At 47.1% G+C, this 16,354-nt stretch overlaps 1 protein-coding gene across 2 annotated transcripts in view; it reads right to left on the bottom strand.

The window, feature by feature from the left end:
* LOC138292458 (5'-AMP-activated protein kinase subunit beta-2-like) overlaps positions 1-16,354 on the bottom strand; it is a 1,223,251-nt gene that overhangs the window by 1,134,086 nt on the left and 72,811 nt on the right. The window lies entirely within an intron of this gene.

Here is a 16,354-nt window from a genome sequence, read left to right as displayed (position 1 = left end):
CCTTATAAAATTTGATGGGGATCCCATCCAAATCCCGGGGTCTTTGTTGCCAGCGCCTTATACTGCTCTCTGGATTTCCTGTAAGGTTCAATGATAGTTCATGTACCCAAGTTCAGAAAATGGTGTATTACTGGCAGGCGATCGATGTTTGGTGGGTCATTTAAAGATTGGTAGTGGATCTAGAACGCTTGGTATATTTCTATTTGGTTTGTAACTATTTGCATCAGGGTTGCGGGTATCATTGTGATGGGTGTGTGTAGTTTGGTGCTGCGCAGGAGCCACGCAAGTAATTGGACCCCTCTGCATACATCTTTGCCTGGTACACCTTAGAAGTCTAGGAAGCGAAACTGCTCAATTAATTGTGCATGTCAGCTCTCCCTGTCTCTCACGATCAGTCAGGGGCCCTTGTCACTAAAGTCTCTAGTGACTCTTCTATATGTGAGAGTTCCGTCTGTAGACCAGCTCTGACACCCAACACTGCATGAATGCAATGTCTTCTGATCATCACCTCTAGCACCTCCCAATCTATTAGCTTGGAAGAGGCCGTGCCTCAGTTTTCTGTGAGATAATGTGAGCTCGCCTCACTAGTTGCATTTTGGAAGACCTGATCTTCAAGCATAATGGGTTGTAATCACCAGCTAGGGACCGGTGGTCCAGGTGAATCCCACTCAAGTTGCAGGAGAGGTTTATGATCAGAGAAGGTCTTTCCCAGATACTCCACCCACCGCCAGAGTCTGGGTATAGCAATCGCCAGCAATCTAACAAGGAGCAGTGTGTGAGCCATTGGGATAAGTGGCAGTCACCACTGGGGATGATGGCAAGAGCAGATTAGAGGCATCCAGGTGAGGATCTAGTATGCTATTAAAGTCTCCTCTAATAATCCACCCGAAGGTGCGCCCATCTTGTAAGCAAATCTGGACACGAAGGCCAGCTGCGCCGTGTTTAGTCCATATATGCTCCCTAATAGAAGAGGTCTATCATCCAACTGTCCCTCAACTAAGGTGTAGTGCCCTTCTGGGTCTATTTCTGCTGCCAGACATCGAAATGGGACCCCTGACCTCACTCATATCAGCAAACCCTGACTATGTCATGCAGTAACACTGACACCGCCAGCGCTTCTGCGGCCAAGTGGCTTTCCCCCTGCTATGTGTGTCTCCTGTAACAACGCAATCTGTGTGTCCCTTCTCCTAATGTATTTTTGCACTGCATGCCATTTGTACGCCATACCCATTCCACGAACATTCCATGTTAGAACATAAATTCTTACCAGGGCGACAGTAGTATCATGGGGCTGGCACCGGCCAGTGCTATGAGTGACTCATCGCCTCCATATGCCTGTATTCAGGAGATATATACTGCATGTGACATATATTGCATGTGGCAACTCAACACCCACCCGCATGGCCCTGTAAACTTTGGAACTAGAACCCTCAAATCCCCTCCCAGAGCGGCTGGTCATCCAAACATTAACTTAACATTCTCATAAATGGGGCGCTCCTAGCTTTGTGCAAATAAGCACTGCAGTTGTCCAGGAGCAGGGCGTGGGGGTAGCCAGACCAACAAACGTCACTGCCATTTCGTGGAAGTCTATGTGCTTCTCTGGTGGCGGAACTAGGTGGGACACTCATTTCTTCTCAGTGTTTCCCAAAGTCAACATATGTTTGTAGGTAGTCTTGGCGCCATGTGTCCCAGGTCCCCACTATGTTTCATACCTCTGTAAAAAGAATCATACCTGGGCCCCCGTGACCCTTCACAGAAATTCATCTGCTGTTTGTGGCGTCACAACAGGCAATATCATTGACAACATACTGTTTGATGAATGAGTAGATACATTAACTGATGAAGCCTCCTTTTGTGTCTGAGAAGACAGAGACCTCTGGCCTCCCCATAGCGTGGTAGCAGTTGACAGTGCTTGTATCTGCTGCTCTTTCACTTTTACCAGGGACAGTGCCCCCTGGACCGCCTCACTTCTAGCTTTGTGGATTTTTCACTTTCTACATCATTGGTGCTGGGCCACAGGCGGCTGGTGCTCTGGAGATGCCACAGTGGAAGATTCATAACAGCGCTGTTCCAGCCAGTCCCAGGCCTTTGCTGGCTCAGTGAAGTAATACCTCTTCTTTCTATGAAGCTTGGTGGTGAGCGAGTGGACCTGGCCTACCTGTTATCGTTGGCTGTAGCGCTGTGATTTCACTTTCAGTGTATGTAACGCAGTCTGCCAGTTTGCGCTGATCATCTCAGAAAAGACCCAGTTCCGTTGCTACTGCATCTACTCGAGTATGCAGGTCTTGTCTTGTGCCAGCAACAGCCTCCAATATTTTGTCTAATTTGATATCACTATGGACCGTAGCTGCAGTGTCTGCTATGGATTCTTGACCTGGAAGGTCTGTGATGTCTGCATTTAATCGCTTTTTGAGGCTGAGATCACACTCCACCTTTACACCACATGGTGCCTTTTTATCATGTAGTGAGCTCCATACCAGTGATCTAGACTAAGACAGGGTTAGGGTAAGTAATATCTCGGGAGAAGATGCCATGGACCCGCCTGACCCCCAGCTATGTAGTACTAAATATTGTAGTGGGATAGCACGACCAGTCCTGCAGGGTTCCTCAGTCACTTCCTGTCCCCAAGTACTGAATCCTGAGTCAGCAGTGTGAGAGGCTCAAGTCTGTGGGATTGGGGAGGGTGGGGGGGGGTCTCAGGTTTTACAGTTCCACTCTGATGGTTCTAGTGCCATTCTTGTATATCTTCACTGGGGTCCAGTGAAACCACTCAAAAGGACCCACCTCTCCACTGGGCCGTCTAGCAGTGGCCACTCCAGGGGGGCACGAGCAGTCAAATCTCACACCAGTAAAGTTGATATGCAGGCTAGATACAGGGAGGTCTCTTACGCCAACCTCCTAGTGAAGGATGACTCAGTTCCGCCCGTAGAGAAGGTGGTCTCTAAGCCCATGGGTACTAAAGTTCCCTCATCCATTAGCTCCTCCACCGTGGCTCCAGTCATTTAGGAAACTGCATGTCCCTCTCCGTTATGTCTGTTATGTACAATTTAATGTGCACTGTGGGTGCTCTGCTTCGGCCCGACTGCTATTGTGAATTATATTCTGAGCCACTGGACGATTTGGCGAGGCAAAGTGAAAGAGAAGAGCAGGATGGCTATAGGCTCTCACTGCTTGGGTCTGCATCTGTACAGTGCCCTTCTGAATACCCAAGTGCTATTTGTTGACTCCTCGTTCCTCCCACTATGACTTCTCATCTTGGAGTCGCCAAATGTCCCCCCGGCCTGAGTCCCCACATCTTTACTATAGTTGGGGCCTCCCAGACTTCTCCATGCCCGACGTGGCTTTCTCTTGCCATGCATTTCTCTTCATCACCGGGTCATCAGCGGGAGGTAGGCCAACAGTCAATGTCCCACAATGTAGCAATTCAAGTCTCACACATCATGTAATGGGCCCCCTCTCCCTCTCCAGCCCTCACCACCGGCAAAAGCCGCCATCACACAACAAGTCGGCTTCCCCTACCTCAGTAATGACGTCAACCATTGTGGGCCATTTTGGGGTCTCTCTGGAGGCACATGCAGGTGACGGGCAACTCCTTTCATCAGCCAGTCGCCTCTCGGGCCATCTTGTATTCTCCCACAGTAGCCGGCTCCAATCCTGCAAAGCGTGTGGCAGACCCGGACTCCTGCTGGGACACCCAACTATGATGTAAACCATGCGGGCCCAAGGGACTGCCTGTGCTGTAAATGGGCACACAGGGCTTCAAATACTTCAAGCAACATCTCAAATGATGCCCCTACAGTTCCCCAGCTCATACCCGTCCACGGCAAAACCCCAGGAGCACAGATGGCAGCAGGTGTTGACGGATCAAGAGTCTCCCAACGGAGCAGTCCTAATACCTGTCTGCCATCTTGCAGTGGCTCACCCTCCTGGAATAAAGTATACTCTATCCAACTCCCTCGAGTTGAAGGGGCCAAGACTTTGGACATAAAGGAATACATTGAATAAATTGTTTCCATTCAAAATGTCATTATTACCCTCACAAACATATCTGAGTAGGAGGTCAATCTTAAAAGTTTCAAAGCTGTCCCAATATACTGAGGCTAAATGTTGATCAGTAGAGGTGATAATTCTGGTCAATATGTTAATTGTTTTATTACCCCTCCTTTCTAACCCAAACATTGTTGTCTCCTATCTAGTGATTATTCAGTTGCACTAATGCAATCTTATCATAGGACCCTTGAAGTGTATCAACAGCTTCCTTAACAGAATAGTTAAACTACGTTTCCGTGCAGTAAATTGGTGATCTCTAATTATCTAGGCTTGGAAAGTAATACTTACTGGGTGTAGGAGGCTGGCCTGGCGTATAGTGGGTACCTGATGATACTTACACCTTGTGCCAGGTCCAGTTATCCCTTATTAGTAGACTAGAGGTGTTTCTAGCAGCTTAGGCTGATAGAGGTAGCTATAGCAGAGCAGCTTAGGCTGAACTAGGAGACATGCAAAGCTCCTACTATACCACTTATATCATATAGGTACTATATCATAAGAAACACAATACTCAGAGTTACCAAAAATAAAGGTACTTTATTTTAGTGACAATGTGCCAAAAATATCTCAGAGGATATACTCCCTTAGGAGGTAAGTAAAATACACAAAATATACACACAAACCAAAATCAGGTAAGTAAAACAGTCAGAAAATAGTGCAAACACTGTAGAATACAATAGGATGCAATAGGCCTAGGGGCAACACAAACCGTATACTAAGAAAGTGGAATGAGAACCACAAATGGACCCTAGGCTAGTGTAGTGTGTAAAGGGTCGCTGGGAGTGTAAGAAAATACTAAGATACCCCACCCAAGACCCTGGAAAGTAGGAGTAAAGTACTACTATTTCCCCAGAAAAACACTAAACTTGCAATAGAGGATTTTGCAAAGACCACAACAGACTGCAAAGCACTAATGACGGATTCCTGGACCTGATAACCAGCAAAGGAAGGGGACCAAGTCCAAGAGTCGTGAAAGTGTCCAGAGCCCACTAAACCCCGGATGATGGTGCAAAAGGGCTGCCTCTGGATGGAAGAAGCTGAAAATTTTGCAACAACAAAAGGTGCTAGGAACCTCCCCTTTGTGCAGAAGATGTCCCACGGAGTGCTGGGGGATGCAGAGTTGTTTCTTTGGCAAAAGAGCACAAACAAGCCTTGCTAGCTGCAAGAGTCACGGTTGAAGGAAAAGGGTGCTGCCCGGGCCCAGGAAGGATGAGGATTTCCCCACTTGGGAGAGGAGACGCACGTACAAGCAGGTAGCACCCGCAGAAGTCCTTGAGCACGGGTTCAAGAAGCCTGAACACGGCGGTCTTCTCAACACTACAAAAGAGGGTCCCACGAAGCCGGAGGTCAACTTAGGAAGTCGAGCAATGCAGGACGGTGTGCTGGGGACCTGGGCTTGGCTGTGCATGAAGGATTCCTTGTAAAGGTGCACAGAAGCTCTAGCAGCTGCAGTTCACGCGGTGCACAGGATTACTGTCGGAGAGGGGAGGCAAGGACTTACCTCCTCCAAATTTGGACAATTGGACCACTGGACAGTCTGGGTCACTAGGGTCCACCACCTGTGTTCCAGGGGCCACGCTCGTCAGGATGAGAGGGGTCCCAGAGTACCCGTGACGCTGAAGTTTGGTTCCTGCTGGAGCAGGGGGAAGATTCCGTCGACCCACAGGAGATTTCTTCGTGGCTTCCAGTGCAGGATGAAGGCAGGCAGCCCCCAAAGTATGCACCACCAGGAAACAGTTGAGAAATCCAGCAGGATTAGGCGCTACAATGTCGCTGGTAGTCTTCTTGCTACTTTGTTGCAGTTTTGCTGGTGTCCTGGAGCAGTCAGCGGTCGATCCTTGGCAGAAGTCAAAGAGAGAGGTGCAGAGGAACTCTGGTGAATTCTTGCAAGTCGTTCTCTGAGGAAAAGCCCACAGGAGAGACCCTAAATAGCCCTCAGAGGAGGATTGGCCACCTGGTGAGGTAAGTACCTATCAGGAGGGGTGTCGGACGTCACCTGCTGGCACTAGCCATTCAGAGGCCTCCAGAGTGCCCTCACACCTCTGGATCTCAGATGGCAGAGGTCTGGGACACACTGGAGGAGCTCTGGGCACCACCCCTGGGATGGTGATGGACAGGGGAGTGGTCACTCCCCTTTCCTTTGTCCAGTTTCATGCCAGAGCAGGGGCTGGGGGTTTCCTGAACCAGTGTAGACTGGCTTATGCAAGGAGGGCACCATCTGTGCCCTTCAAAGCATTTCCAGAGGCTAGGGAGGGCTACTCCTCCCCAGCCCTTAACACCTATTTCCAAAGGGAGAGGGTTTAACACTCTCTCTCAGAGGAAATTCTTTGTTCTGCCTTCCTGGGACTGGGCTGCCCAGACCCCAGGAGGGCAGAACCCTGCCTGCGGGTTGGCAGCAGCGGTAGCTGCAGAGAAAACCCCAGAGAGCTGGTTTGGCAGTACCCGGGGTCCATAGTGGAGCCCCCGGGATGCATGGGATTGGCACCCCAATACCATTTTTGGCATGGGGGACAATTCCATGATCTTAGACATGTTACATGGCCATATTCGGAGTTACCATTGTGAAGCTACATATAGGTATTGACCTATATGTAATGCACGCGTGTAATGGTGTCTCTGCACTCACAAAGTTCGGGGAAATGGCCCTGAACTATGTGGGGTCACCTTTGCTAGTGCAAGGGTGCCCTCACACTTAGTAACTTTGCACCTAACCTTTAGCAAGTGAAGGCTAGACATATAGGTGACTTATAAGTTACTTAAGTGCAGTGAAAATGGCTGTGAAATAACGTGTGTGTTATTTCACTCAGGCTGCAGGGGCATTCCTGTGTAAGATTTGTCTGAGCTCCCTATGGGTGGCAAAATAAATGCTGCAGCCCATAGGGATCTCCTGGAACCCCAATACCCTGGGTACCTCAGTACCATATACTAGGGAATTATAAGGGTGTTTCAGTGTGCCAATTAGAATTGGTAAAAATGGTCACTAGCCTATAGTGACAGTTTTAAAGGCAGAGAGAGCATAAACACTGAGGTTCTGGTTAGCAGAGCCTCAGTGGCACCGTCACTACACGGGTACACACATTCAGGCCACGAACTATGAGCACTGGGGTCCTGGCTAGCAGGATCCCAGTGAGACAGGCAAAAACAAACTTGCATATATATAAAAATGGGAGTAACATGCCAGGCAAGATGGTACTTTCCTACACCTGGTCTGTGAGAATGTCACTTATCTGATACATAGTATTAATTCTAAGATACCTAGGGGGTCATTCTGACCCCGGCGGGCGTCGGGCACCGCCCGCCGGGCGGAGACCGCCCGAAGACCGCGCCGCGGTCAAATGACCACGGCGGTCATTCTGACTTTCCCGCTGGGCGGGCGGGCGACCGCCAAAAGGCCGCCCGCCCGCCCAGCGGGAAAGCCCTAGCAACGATGAAGCCGGCTCCGAATGGAGCCGGCGGAGTTGCTGGTGTGCGACGGGTGCAGTGGCACCCGTCGCGATTTTCAGTGTCTGCTAGGCAGACACTGAAAATCATTATGGGGCCCTGTTAGGGGGCCCCACGACACCCGTTCCCGCCATCCTGTTCCTGGCGGTTTTTACCGCCAGGACCAGGATGGCGGGAAGGGGGTCGGAATCCCCATGGCGGTGCTGCGAGCAACGCCGCCATGGAGGATTCTTTTGGGCAGGGGTAAACCGGCGGGAAACCGCTGGTTGCCCTTTAAAGCCGGTCAGAATTGCCCATAAAGCACCGCCAGCCTGTTGGCGGTGCTTCCTCCGTCCCCGGCCCTGGTGGTCCATGACCGCCAGGGTCGGAATGACCCCCCTAATGTGATTAGTTCTGAGATAGTTACTTTTTGTGAAATTTCAGGAAGACAGATATCATTGGCTCAATGATTATCTATATTGGGCACCTATTTAGCGTTACAGTTTTGAATGAGATATTTTTAATAAGACTGACACCATGCGTTTCTACGGCATATGTCAGACTAGAAAAGTTCTTATTTTTATCTGAAACTAAGTAGTTGGCAGACTAACAATACACTTATTTTTAAATAAAATGGTGTTACACTGTTTTTTATTTTTTGTAGACTTCAAATAAAGGAAAAACCTATTTTGTTACAGATGCTAAGTTTAGCCTGACTCAATCCCCATTTTTTAAATCTTTACATGTTTTTTTTATAGTTTTCATTTACTATACTATAATTTTCATTTACTATATAATATTCCGAATCCATCATTGTGTACTTAATCAGACGTCTTGATGGTACACATTTAACACAGCTCTAATATTTACAGGTAGGACTTTATCTGATGTAGTATTGTGATGCTGATTAAACAATAGTTGCCAACTCTCTGTGGCCCATTTGTATGAAATTCCCAATTTGTGATCCCCAAACAGCAAATCTGTAGAAATCACTATTTGGGAATTGTAAATTGGAATGTAAAAAACCTGCGATTTCCAAATAGTGATTCCCAAGGATTTGCAGTCACTATTAAGGAAATTGCAAATTAGTAAATCCCAATTTTGGAAACAGAACTTTTCTGGAAGCAGGAGGATGATGTCAGAGCTCAGGTGGAGGATAATTAGAGGGTGAGGCCAGAGGCCTAAAAGCTACTGGAAGCAAGGAGTGCCCCTGAGTTATTGCTACCAGTACAACATACCATCTCCAGTGAACACCGTGGCTCTTGAAGAGGAATACAAGGACTGGGAGCAGCAGGAAGAGAAAGGTAAAGTTCTCTGAGAGGTAGCTTGAGGTCCTGACCGAGGCATGCGCCTCCAACATGGACCAACTGATTGAGAAGGCCTCCTTCTCAGTACCTGAAACACAAAAAATGTGGATCTAGAATGGATTCCTGGAGAAGGTGAACTCCCTAAGAGTAACACAGAGGACCGTCCCGAAGATCCGCAAGAGGTGGTATGACCTGCTATCCTGTACCAAGGAGAAGGTGGCCATCAGAATGGCAGACGGGCGTGCGATAGTCGGATGACCCGCACAACACCCCCCTCCAGCTGCCATGGAGATGCTCATTGAAGGGATCCTCGAACTTTATCGTATTGAGGGAGTTGCTGATATTGACACCTTCATTCCAGCAGCACCAGCCAGGGTAAGTCATCTTCTCTTTGTGTACCATACATAACATAATGTTAGTCAATCCACATATCATACATCACAGCATAAATTACTCCACTGATGTGCCTGGCCCTTCCAGGCAATGCATCAAGGGAGTTGTGGTACACATCATTAGCATGCAGTACTGAGTGCTGATGATGACACCAAATGTATACAACACAAACATGTCACAAACACATGCAGCAGAGTCACAACAATATTGTTGCTAAACATTAACCATTTAATTACAATGACTAAATACATGCATTACCACAGATCACAGCCCGGACATGTCAGACCCGTGGCAGCTGAAGGGGCTACTGGCAGTGAGGTTGTCTTTGAGGTCACAACACCACCATCCCTTCAGCCCATCACCTTAACTCCAACTGGCAGGAGAGCCACCATCTCCCCACTGTCAAAGTTTGATGACAGTGGTGGGGGAATGTCACAAAGAAGTGACCCCACAACATCAGGGCCCAGGACACTGTAAAGGTGTAAAGGCCACACCCCAGCAGGCTGTCCAGAGACTGTGTCAGATGAACATCCCATGTATGGTAGCCTGGAGAGGTCCATCCTCAACACAGCGCCTGCAGACAAAGAAAATTGGAACGATGAGTAGGCAGCTGCAATGCATGGTAAAGTCCCTGCATAACGTTGAAAAAGAGCAGGAACAGTGGCTAGCAGCAATGGAGACGGAGCACTGTGTGCAGCATCAGAGGCACAGGCAGTACTTGACCTGGTTGGACACATTCACCCAGTCCATCAACTAGCTGGCAGCCGTAACATCGACCCTGGCAAGGGGGACTGTCACTATCCAGACAGACATGGCACACTGCTGCCAGGACGTCACATGTGGGCTGGTGCAGGTCACCACTGCACTGGAGAACATCCAGACCCACAACCTGTGCATTCCCAACATCCCATCCCGGTATTCATGCCTCAATCTGTCTGGCACTGAATCGTCGCCAGTCCCACAACCTGGTGCTGCTCACAAAGCACCTAACCCCCGGGCAGTAAGAAGTGACTACATAGACACTCAATTAGATGACTTGTCTCTGTTTCTCATTCACACTATTTACTTTGTTTTTCCTCAAGTTAACAATTTATCAAGCACAAGAATGAAGTTAATCCTTGATTGTTATGATGTTGTAGCAACTGGAATAAAAGGTGAGCTCTCAGTTGTGCACCAGGCACTACCATCCTGTGTGATGTTTCATTTCTATGATGTTATGTAATCCCTTAGCTCTGACATAGTTATTGGTTATCTCTTTGTGTCGTGCATATCCCTCAGCTGCACGTCTACCCTTCTGCTGCAGCTGTAGTGGTGGGAAGTCATCATCAGTCAGACTCAGACTCTATGGGATGTCATGCAGACCCTTCTTCATGGGAATATAGTGCAGTAAGGCACAAGTGATGATTATCTTGCAGCATGTATCTGGTCTGTACAGTAGTACCCCGCCGGTCTTGTGGAGGCAGCTGAAGTGGGACTTTAAGATGTCAAAGGTCCTCCCAATGATTGAGTGTGTTGTCCTATGTGCCCAGTTGAATTTCCTGCAACTTCTTGTCTTTGGAGTCAGGTAAGGTGTTAGTAGCCAGGGACGTAACACATATGCACTTTCACCTTAAGAGCATGAGAAGGGAAACCATTAGGTCACATCACACACATTGTCCTGGCCACTGTAGTCATTGAGTTTGTGATCCTCTTACTAAGTAGGTAACCATTGATAAACTGGCCTGTGCAAGTCAGTTCTGTATGCCACAGTGGCACAACATGAAACAGTCACGAGTGCTGCCTGGGTATTTGGCCACAAGGTCAGTTATGATACAGGAGGCATCACACACTACCTGCACATTGATTAAGCATGAGCTTTTACTGTCTACGTATTCAATTGCTGGGGGGAGTGGGGAGGCACATATATAAAATATATACGCTATCAACACAGCCAATGACATTGGGGAACTGCGCTACCCTGTAGAACAAAAATATTTTTTGTTGCAATGATTGGGGGGGGGGGGGTATTGGGGAATGATATATATTGGCTAAGCTTTTGTCACCAGTGTCCAGGAGCATGCGGAAGAACCTGAAAAATGCACTTTGGGAATCCCTTCTTGCCACATCCATGACCCCCTGGTAACTGCCCGAAGCTAGGGTATAGGCAACACAATATCTGCACATGTGGTGGGATGGCATTGGTTCTGAGTGTTGGGTCCTGTAGCTGAGGTTGTAACGCAGCAATTAATCATGTATTACCTGATTACTGAGTCTATTCCTCTCAATAATGTCCTCCTCAGTCTGTTCAAACAGGGTGAACCTCACCCTAAATATCTTCTCCTGTCTTCTCCTCCTCCTTCTTTGCCTCTCCACCAAAATCCACATCCTCCATGCCAAAATGAACAAAGCTGCCATTGTGGATGTCCCTGATGCATTTTGGGTGGCTTTTTATAGTTTGCACCTGGTTACCACCAGTTGAGAATCAATGGTAATTGCAATGCCTAAATGCCCATTTTGCGACCAGTCGCAATTAGGAAATGCTATGTACATGCGGGTACTGAATCGCAAATAGGAAATACCTGCCTATTTGCGCTTTTTTTTTGCGATTCCCAAAATGGGATTTCTATTGGGTAGAACTCAATTTTTGCGACGCTGCATATGCCTTTCATACACACCGAAAGGCAATTTTGCATTTCTTAACAGCCCGAAATTGTGATTAGGACCATTAGGATATGCAATGGGCCTGTGTTACGTGTATCTGTAGCCCCCTGTTGGAACCTGGGTTATTAGTTGTGTGGCTAGCACAAGTAATAGGTCCTGAATTGCCCTCAGTGGGAACCAAACACCCCATTGTAGAGCGTGATTCTCACAGGGTAGCGAGGCAGAGCAGTCTAAGGCCTACTCTCAAGGGAGGTGGTGTGGGCTAGTAATCACCAATCACCGGGAGGCAATATTAACACTCAATAAATGATTGTTAAGTCAGTATTTTTTCCTTAGAAAAAGGCGAAGCACATTTATAATGGACACACTACTAAATACTACACAGTATTTTACAAATATACATTGGCAGATGGTACACACAATAGATGACATTGTGTAATCAGTAGTGGCCCCGTAGAGGGGTCACCCACACATATGAATTGAGTTTCAACAGTCATTGTGTAACAACTATAATACTTTGGCATGAATCATTGTCATAATTGCGATGACAATAAATCAATAAAACATATGCAATCATCATGAAAACCCAATAAAACACTTATCAGGAATAAACTTTGTGTTTGAGCATCCTTTCAGATATTTGGTATTATTGTAATGGTCAGAACTACCCCCTATAGGGCATTACAGTGAAACAGCATGATGAAAGAGCATTGTAGTTTAACCATACAATCAGCCCTTTGAGAGCGTAACCACATAAACAGTGCATTGTCGTAGTTTGACTCTTGCTCTAGGCAAGACTGCTGGTTTAAGGATAACAGTACTTATGTTTGTAGGCGACTATGACAATCCTACAACAAATCGTAACTGTCGTCCCAACCCTCCCGGCTCACAAGCAGCACCTCACAAAAAACCCAAACAGAAAAAGGTGATTTGTGGCAGCCTTTACGCATGGACTCAAAAGTGTGACATCTGAGGGAGTGTCATGAAATACAGAGATTACCCCTTTCTCACATGAACAATCGTGTCTCAATCAAACACAGACAAAGAAGATGCAGTGAAGTTTTTAATAGGTTTTATTTAACAGAACTGCAATATACGAAAAGTTGCATGGCTTGCAATAATTAGGATAATGGATAATGCAAGAAACAGAATGGAAAATACAAGAGTCATTAATACAAAGACCCTCACCATTGTGCAATGACATGAGATGTGAAATATGTCCTGATACCCTAATATGATGTACCTAATCTCTAACCTGAAAGAGAGCTAGGTGTGTTTAACCTAATCTGCCAATCCCATGTCCATGAGAAGAGTCCCCCAACCCTCATTAACTTGGAATAAGGTCTCTAGTTCAGACTCCATAGGGACACGAAGACTGGGTCAGTGTCAAGGTGACCTGCAGCATCGATAGCAGCGATGGCATCTGGTCAGAACCCCTCTGACTATCTGTCTAAGTGAGGTGTATTTATACAGATCTGCTCGGACCCCTGACATAGGTCTGTTCCTAAACAATAGATAACAAGACATGCGTGGGATGGCAATTTATGTAAACGATTCCCTCGAAGGCGTGAAGATGGAAAGTACCTAATGTGAATACCTACAGTTTGTTTATGGCTGTCGCTTGATATTGACGCCCTAACGCGGTGGCACTGATAACATGAAACTAAAACATAGGCCTAACTAGAAACAAGTCAGCCATCTTAGAAACATATAATTAAACAATTGCGCTAAAACAGAGCAAACTAAGTAGGGTAAAAGTCACTAGGTGACGGGGGCACAGGTCCGCAAGCCAGAAGGCTAAGCTAACTCCGGTGTCATATAAAAACAAGATAGGATTCACTACACCCTCCCCATTGCCGTAACAAGTATGACACCATAGAATGACGCCATTGAAGGCGAATGAATCCAAGCTAAAAATGCTCTGGCCTAAAAAGCTAAAATCATAAAAAACTAGCTAAAATGGTATCTAAAAAACATGTTAAAAACATACAAAGAGACATAGGGGGTGATTCTGACCGCGGCGGTCGCCGCCCGCCAAGCGGTTCCCGCCGAAAGACCGCAGCGGTCATTCTGGCTTACCCGCGGGGCCGGCGGGCGACTGCCAGAAGACCGCCGGCCGGCCCAGCGGGAAAGCCCCGTCAACAAAGAAGCCGGCTCAGAATTGAGCCGGCGGAGTTGAAGGGGTGCGACGGGTGCAGTGGCACCCGTCGCGATTTTCACTGTCTGCAAAGCAGACAGTGAAAATCTTTGTGGGGCCCTCTTACGGGGGCCCCTGCAGTGCCCATGCCATTGGCATGGGCACTGCAGGGGCCCCCAGGGGCCCCTCGACACCCCATACCGCCCTCCTGTTCCTGGCGGGCGAACCGCCAGGAACAGGATGGCGGTATGGGGTGTCAGAATCCCCATGGCGGCGCAGCAAGCTGCGCCGCCATGGCGGATTCCCATGGGCAGCGGAAAGTCGGCGGTACACCGCCGGCTTTCCGCTTCTGGCCGCGGCTGTACCGCCGCGGTCAGAATGCCCGGCGGAGCACCGCCAGCCTGTTGGCGGTGCTACCGCCAACCTCCGCCCTGGCGGTAATTACCGCCAGGGTCAGAATCACCCCCATAATGTCGACCATGAAAAGCACAGCAGGCCAAAGCAAGGGCAATAAATGCAAACTTTGAATTTGGTAAGATAAGCCAATCATCAAATCTTTCTAACAGTAGCCATGATCTTGAAAAGCATCTTCGAAGCCATTGAATGGAAAGGACCTCAGGAAAGAGGCCACATCGTCTGATGCTAGATTGATGACCGGATAGGCAGACAGATTCATGGAGCAGTAGTACGTAGTAGTCTCTTGTGCAGGTCCACCTGCAGAAGTGGCACTCTCCATAGTGCCGAAAAGAGCTGGATCGTTCACCAAGGGCAGCTCACAAGTAGCCAGACAACTGTTTTGCCGTTCAGACATTTGTATTCGAAGGGCAAATCCCACTCTTCTTTAATATAGCTATCGACTAGCCGCTCGTACCTGCCCATGGCAAGATGTTTCGGGCATTTCGAAAAACAAAGGTGGAAATGGGCAGATTGATAATACCGTGTAGGAGCCATATAGTTGAGGGACTCTCTGCAACTTTGAAAGGCAACTTCTCTATGTGAAGCATGGTGAAACTTGCTTCCCTTTAGCCATCGTCTGTTGTTCCTTGGATAAATTAAAAGCAGTGCACAATTCACTACCGTTAATGTACTTCCATGGAACTCGGCCATTTTTCAAAGTCTGTAACATCAAACCTAACTGCATGATGGAACACAGCTGACTTTGCCCATGATATAGAAGGGACATTTCTATCTGAATGATATAAATCCAAACAATACTATGTTTGTCAGGGAATAAATCCTGTTGGACAGAGTGTTCATGCCATTGTCTATTTGCCTTAAACGCCCTGCAGCTTCTATCTGAGAAAGCTTCCAGATTTCATTATATATGGCATAGATGAATCTTTTAGAGCATGGCTTTCTAAGACCTAACAAAAAGTCCTGCAAGTCTACATCTTCAGAAAGAGTGTTAAGATGTTCCTTAACTGCGGCTAATAGATGTTCCTTAACTGCGGCTAATATGTTAGTCTGTACCCATTGTTGGCACAGTTTACCCACACTGTATTTTCTAACTATACCCGTGTGTTGACCCAAGACAAAGCGAGGGTCTAGTTGTCTAATTCTGAATTCTTCCTGAGGAATTCACAAAATGTGCCTGACACACATTTGTGTCTATTGGCCATGTCAACCACTTGCCAGGACTGGAAAGTGAAGAGTTATAGGTACCAGCCTGAACCTTTGCATCTAGTTCTTCCTCATGACATTCAAGAAGGATTGCCTGTGTGGGGACACTGGGCGTGTTCATTTCTTTTATTTTCGCTAACCCCAGACATGATGTCTGTTGAATGGTATCATTTAAAAAGATCACTTGCATAGGAATCAAGCATGCTCTAAATAAAGCTTCCCTACCCTATATTTGCCAGTCTTGTGTTCCCCCATACACTAATTAAATCAATAGTGTTCCTCCAGTATTTGTAACCTTCAACTGCAAGACAGGAAACAAAGGAATCTGAATAAATCTTCTTTGTGTCAGTTAGCAAAATGTTCCTAATTTTTGAAAGAGATAATTTGAAATAGTATGACTCTGGATGTCATGCCCAGAAAAATAAGTACATTTATCTGAATAACATTTTGGGCTCCCCACAGGTGGTGTTGAACAGTGTTTCCACTGTGAGCAGTTAAATATTGGTCTATGTCTAGTGGCATTGGATGGTGCAGATAGTAATGTCCCCAGTTGTTATAGCAGAACATTTACCCATAATTCTTTGTATTTGTGTATACATCATCACTTTCAAATACTGAATAGCCCTTCATTTCAGTTAACATAGAATCAACTGTCTGGACATCCCAATCATCTGATACAACACCAGGTGTAATTACATCAGTCACAGAAATGTTGAAGACATATGGAATTTGAATGACCTCAGTAGCCCCGTATATATCAAATGGAACGTTGTCCCACACAATCCCATCA

This window comes from Pleurodeles waltl, chromosome 4_2 (assembly GCF_031143425.1).
Source record: "Pleurodeles waltl isolate 20211129_DDA chromosome 4_2, aPleWal1.hap1.20221129, whole genome shotgun sequence".
Classification (NCBI taxonomy): domain Eukaryota; kingdom Metazoa; phylum Chordata; class Amphibia; order Caudata; family Salamandridae; genus Pleurodeles; species Pleurodeles waltl.
This window is presented reverse-complemented; position numbering and strand designations above follow the sequence as displayed.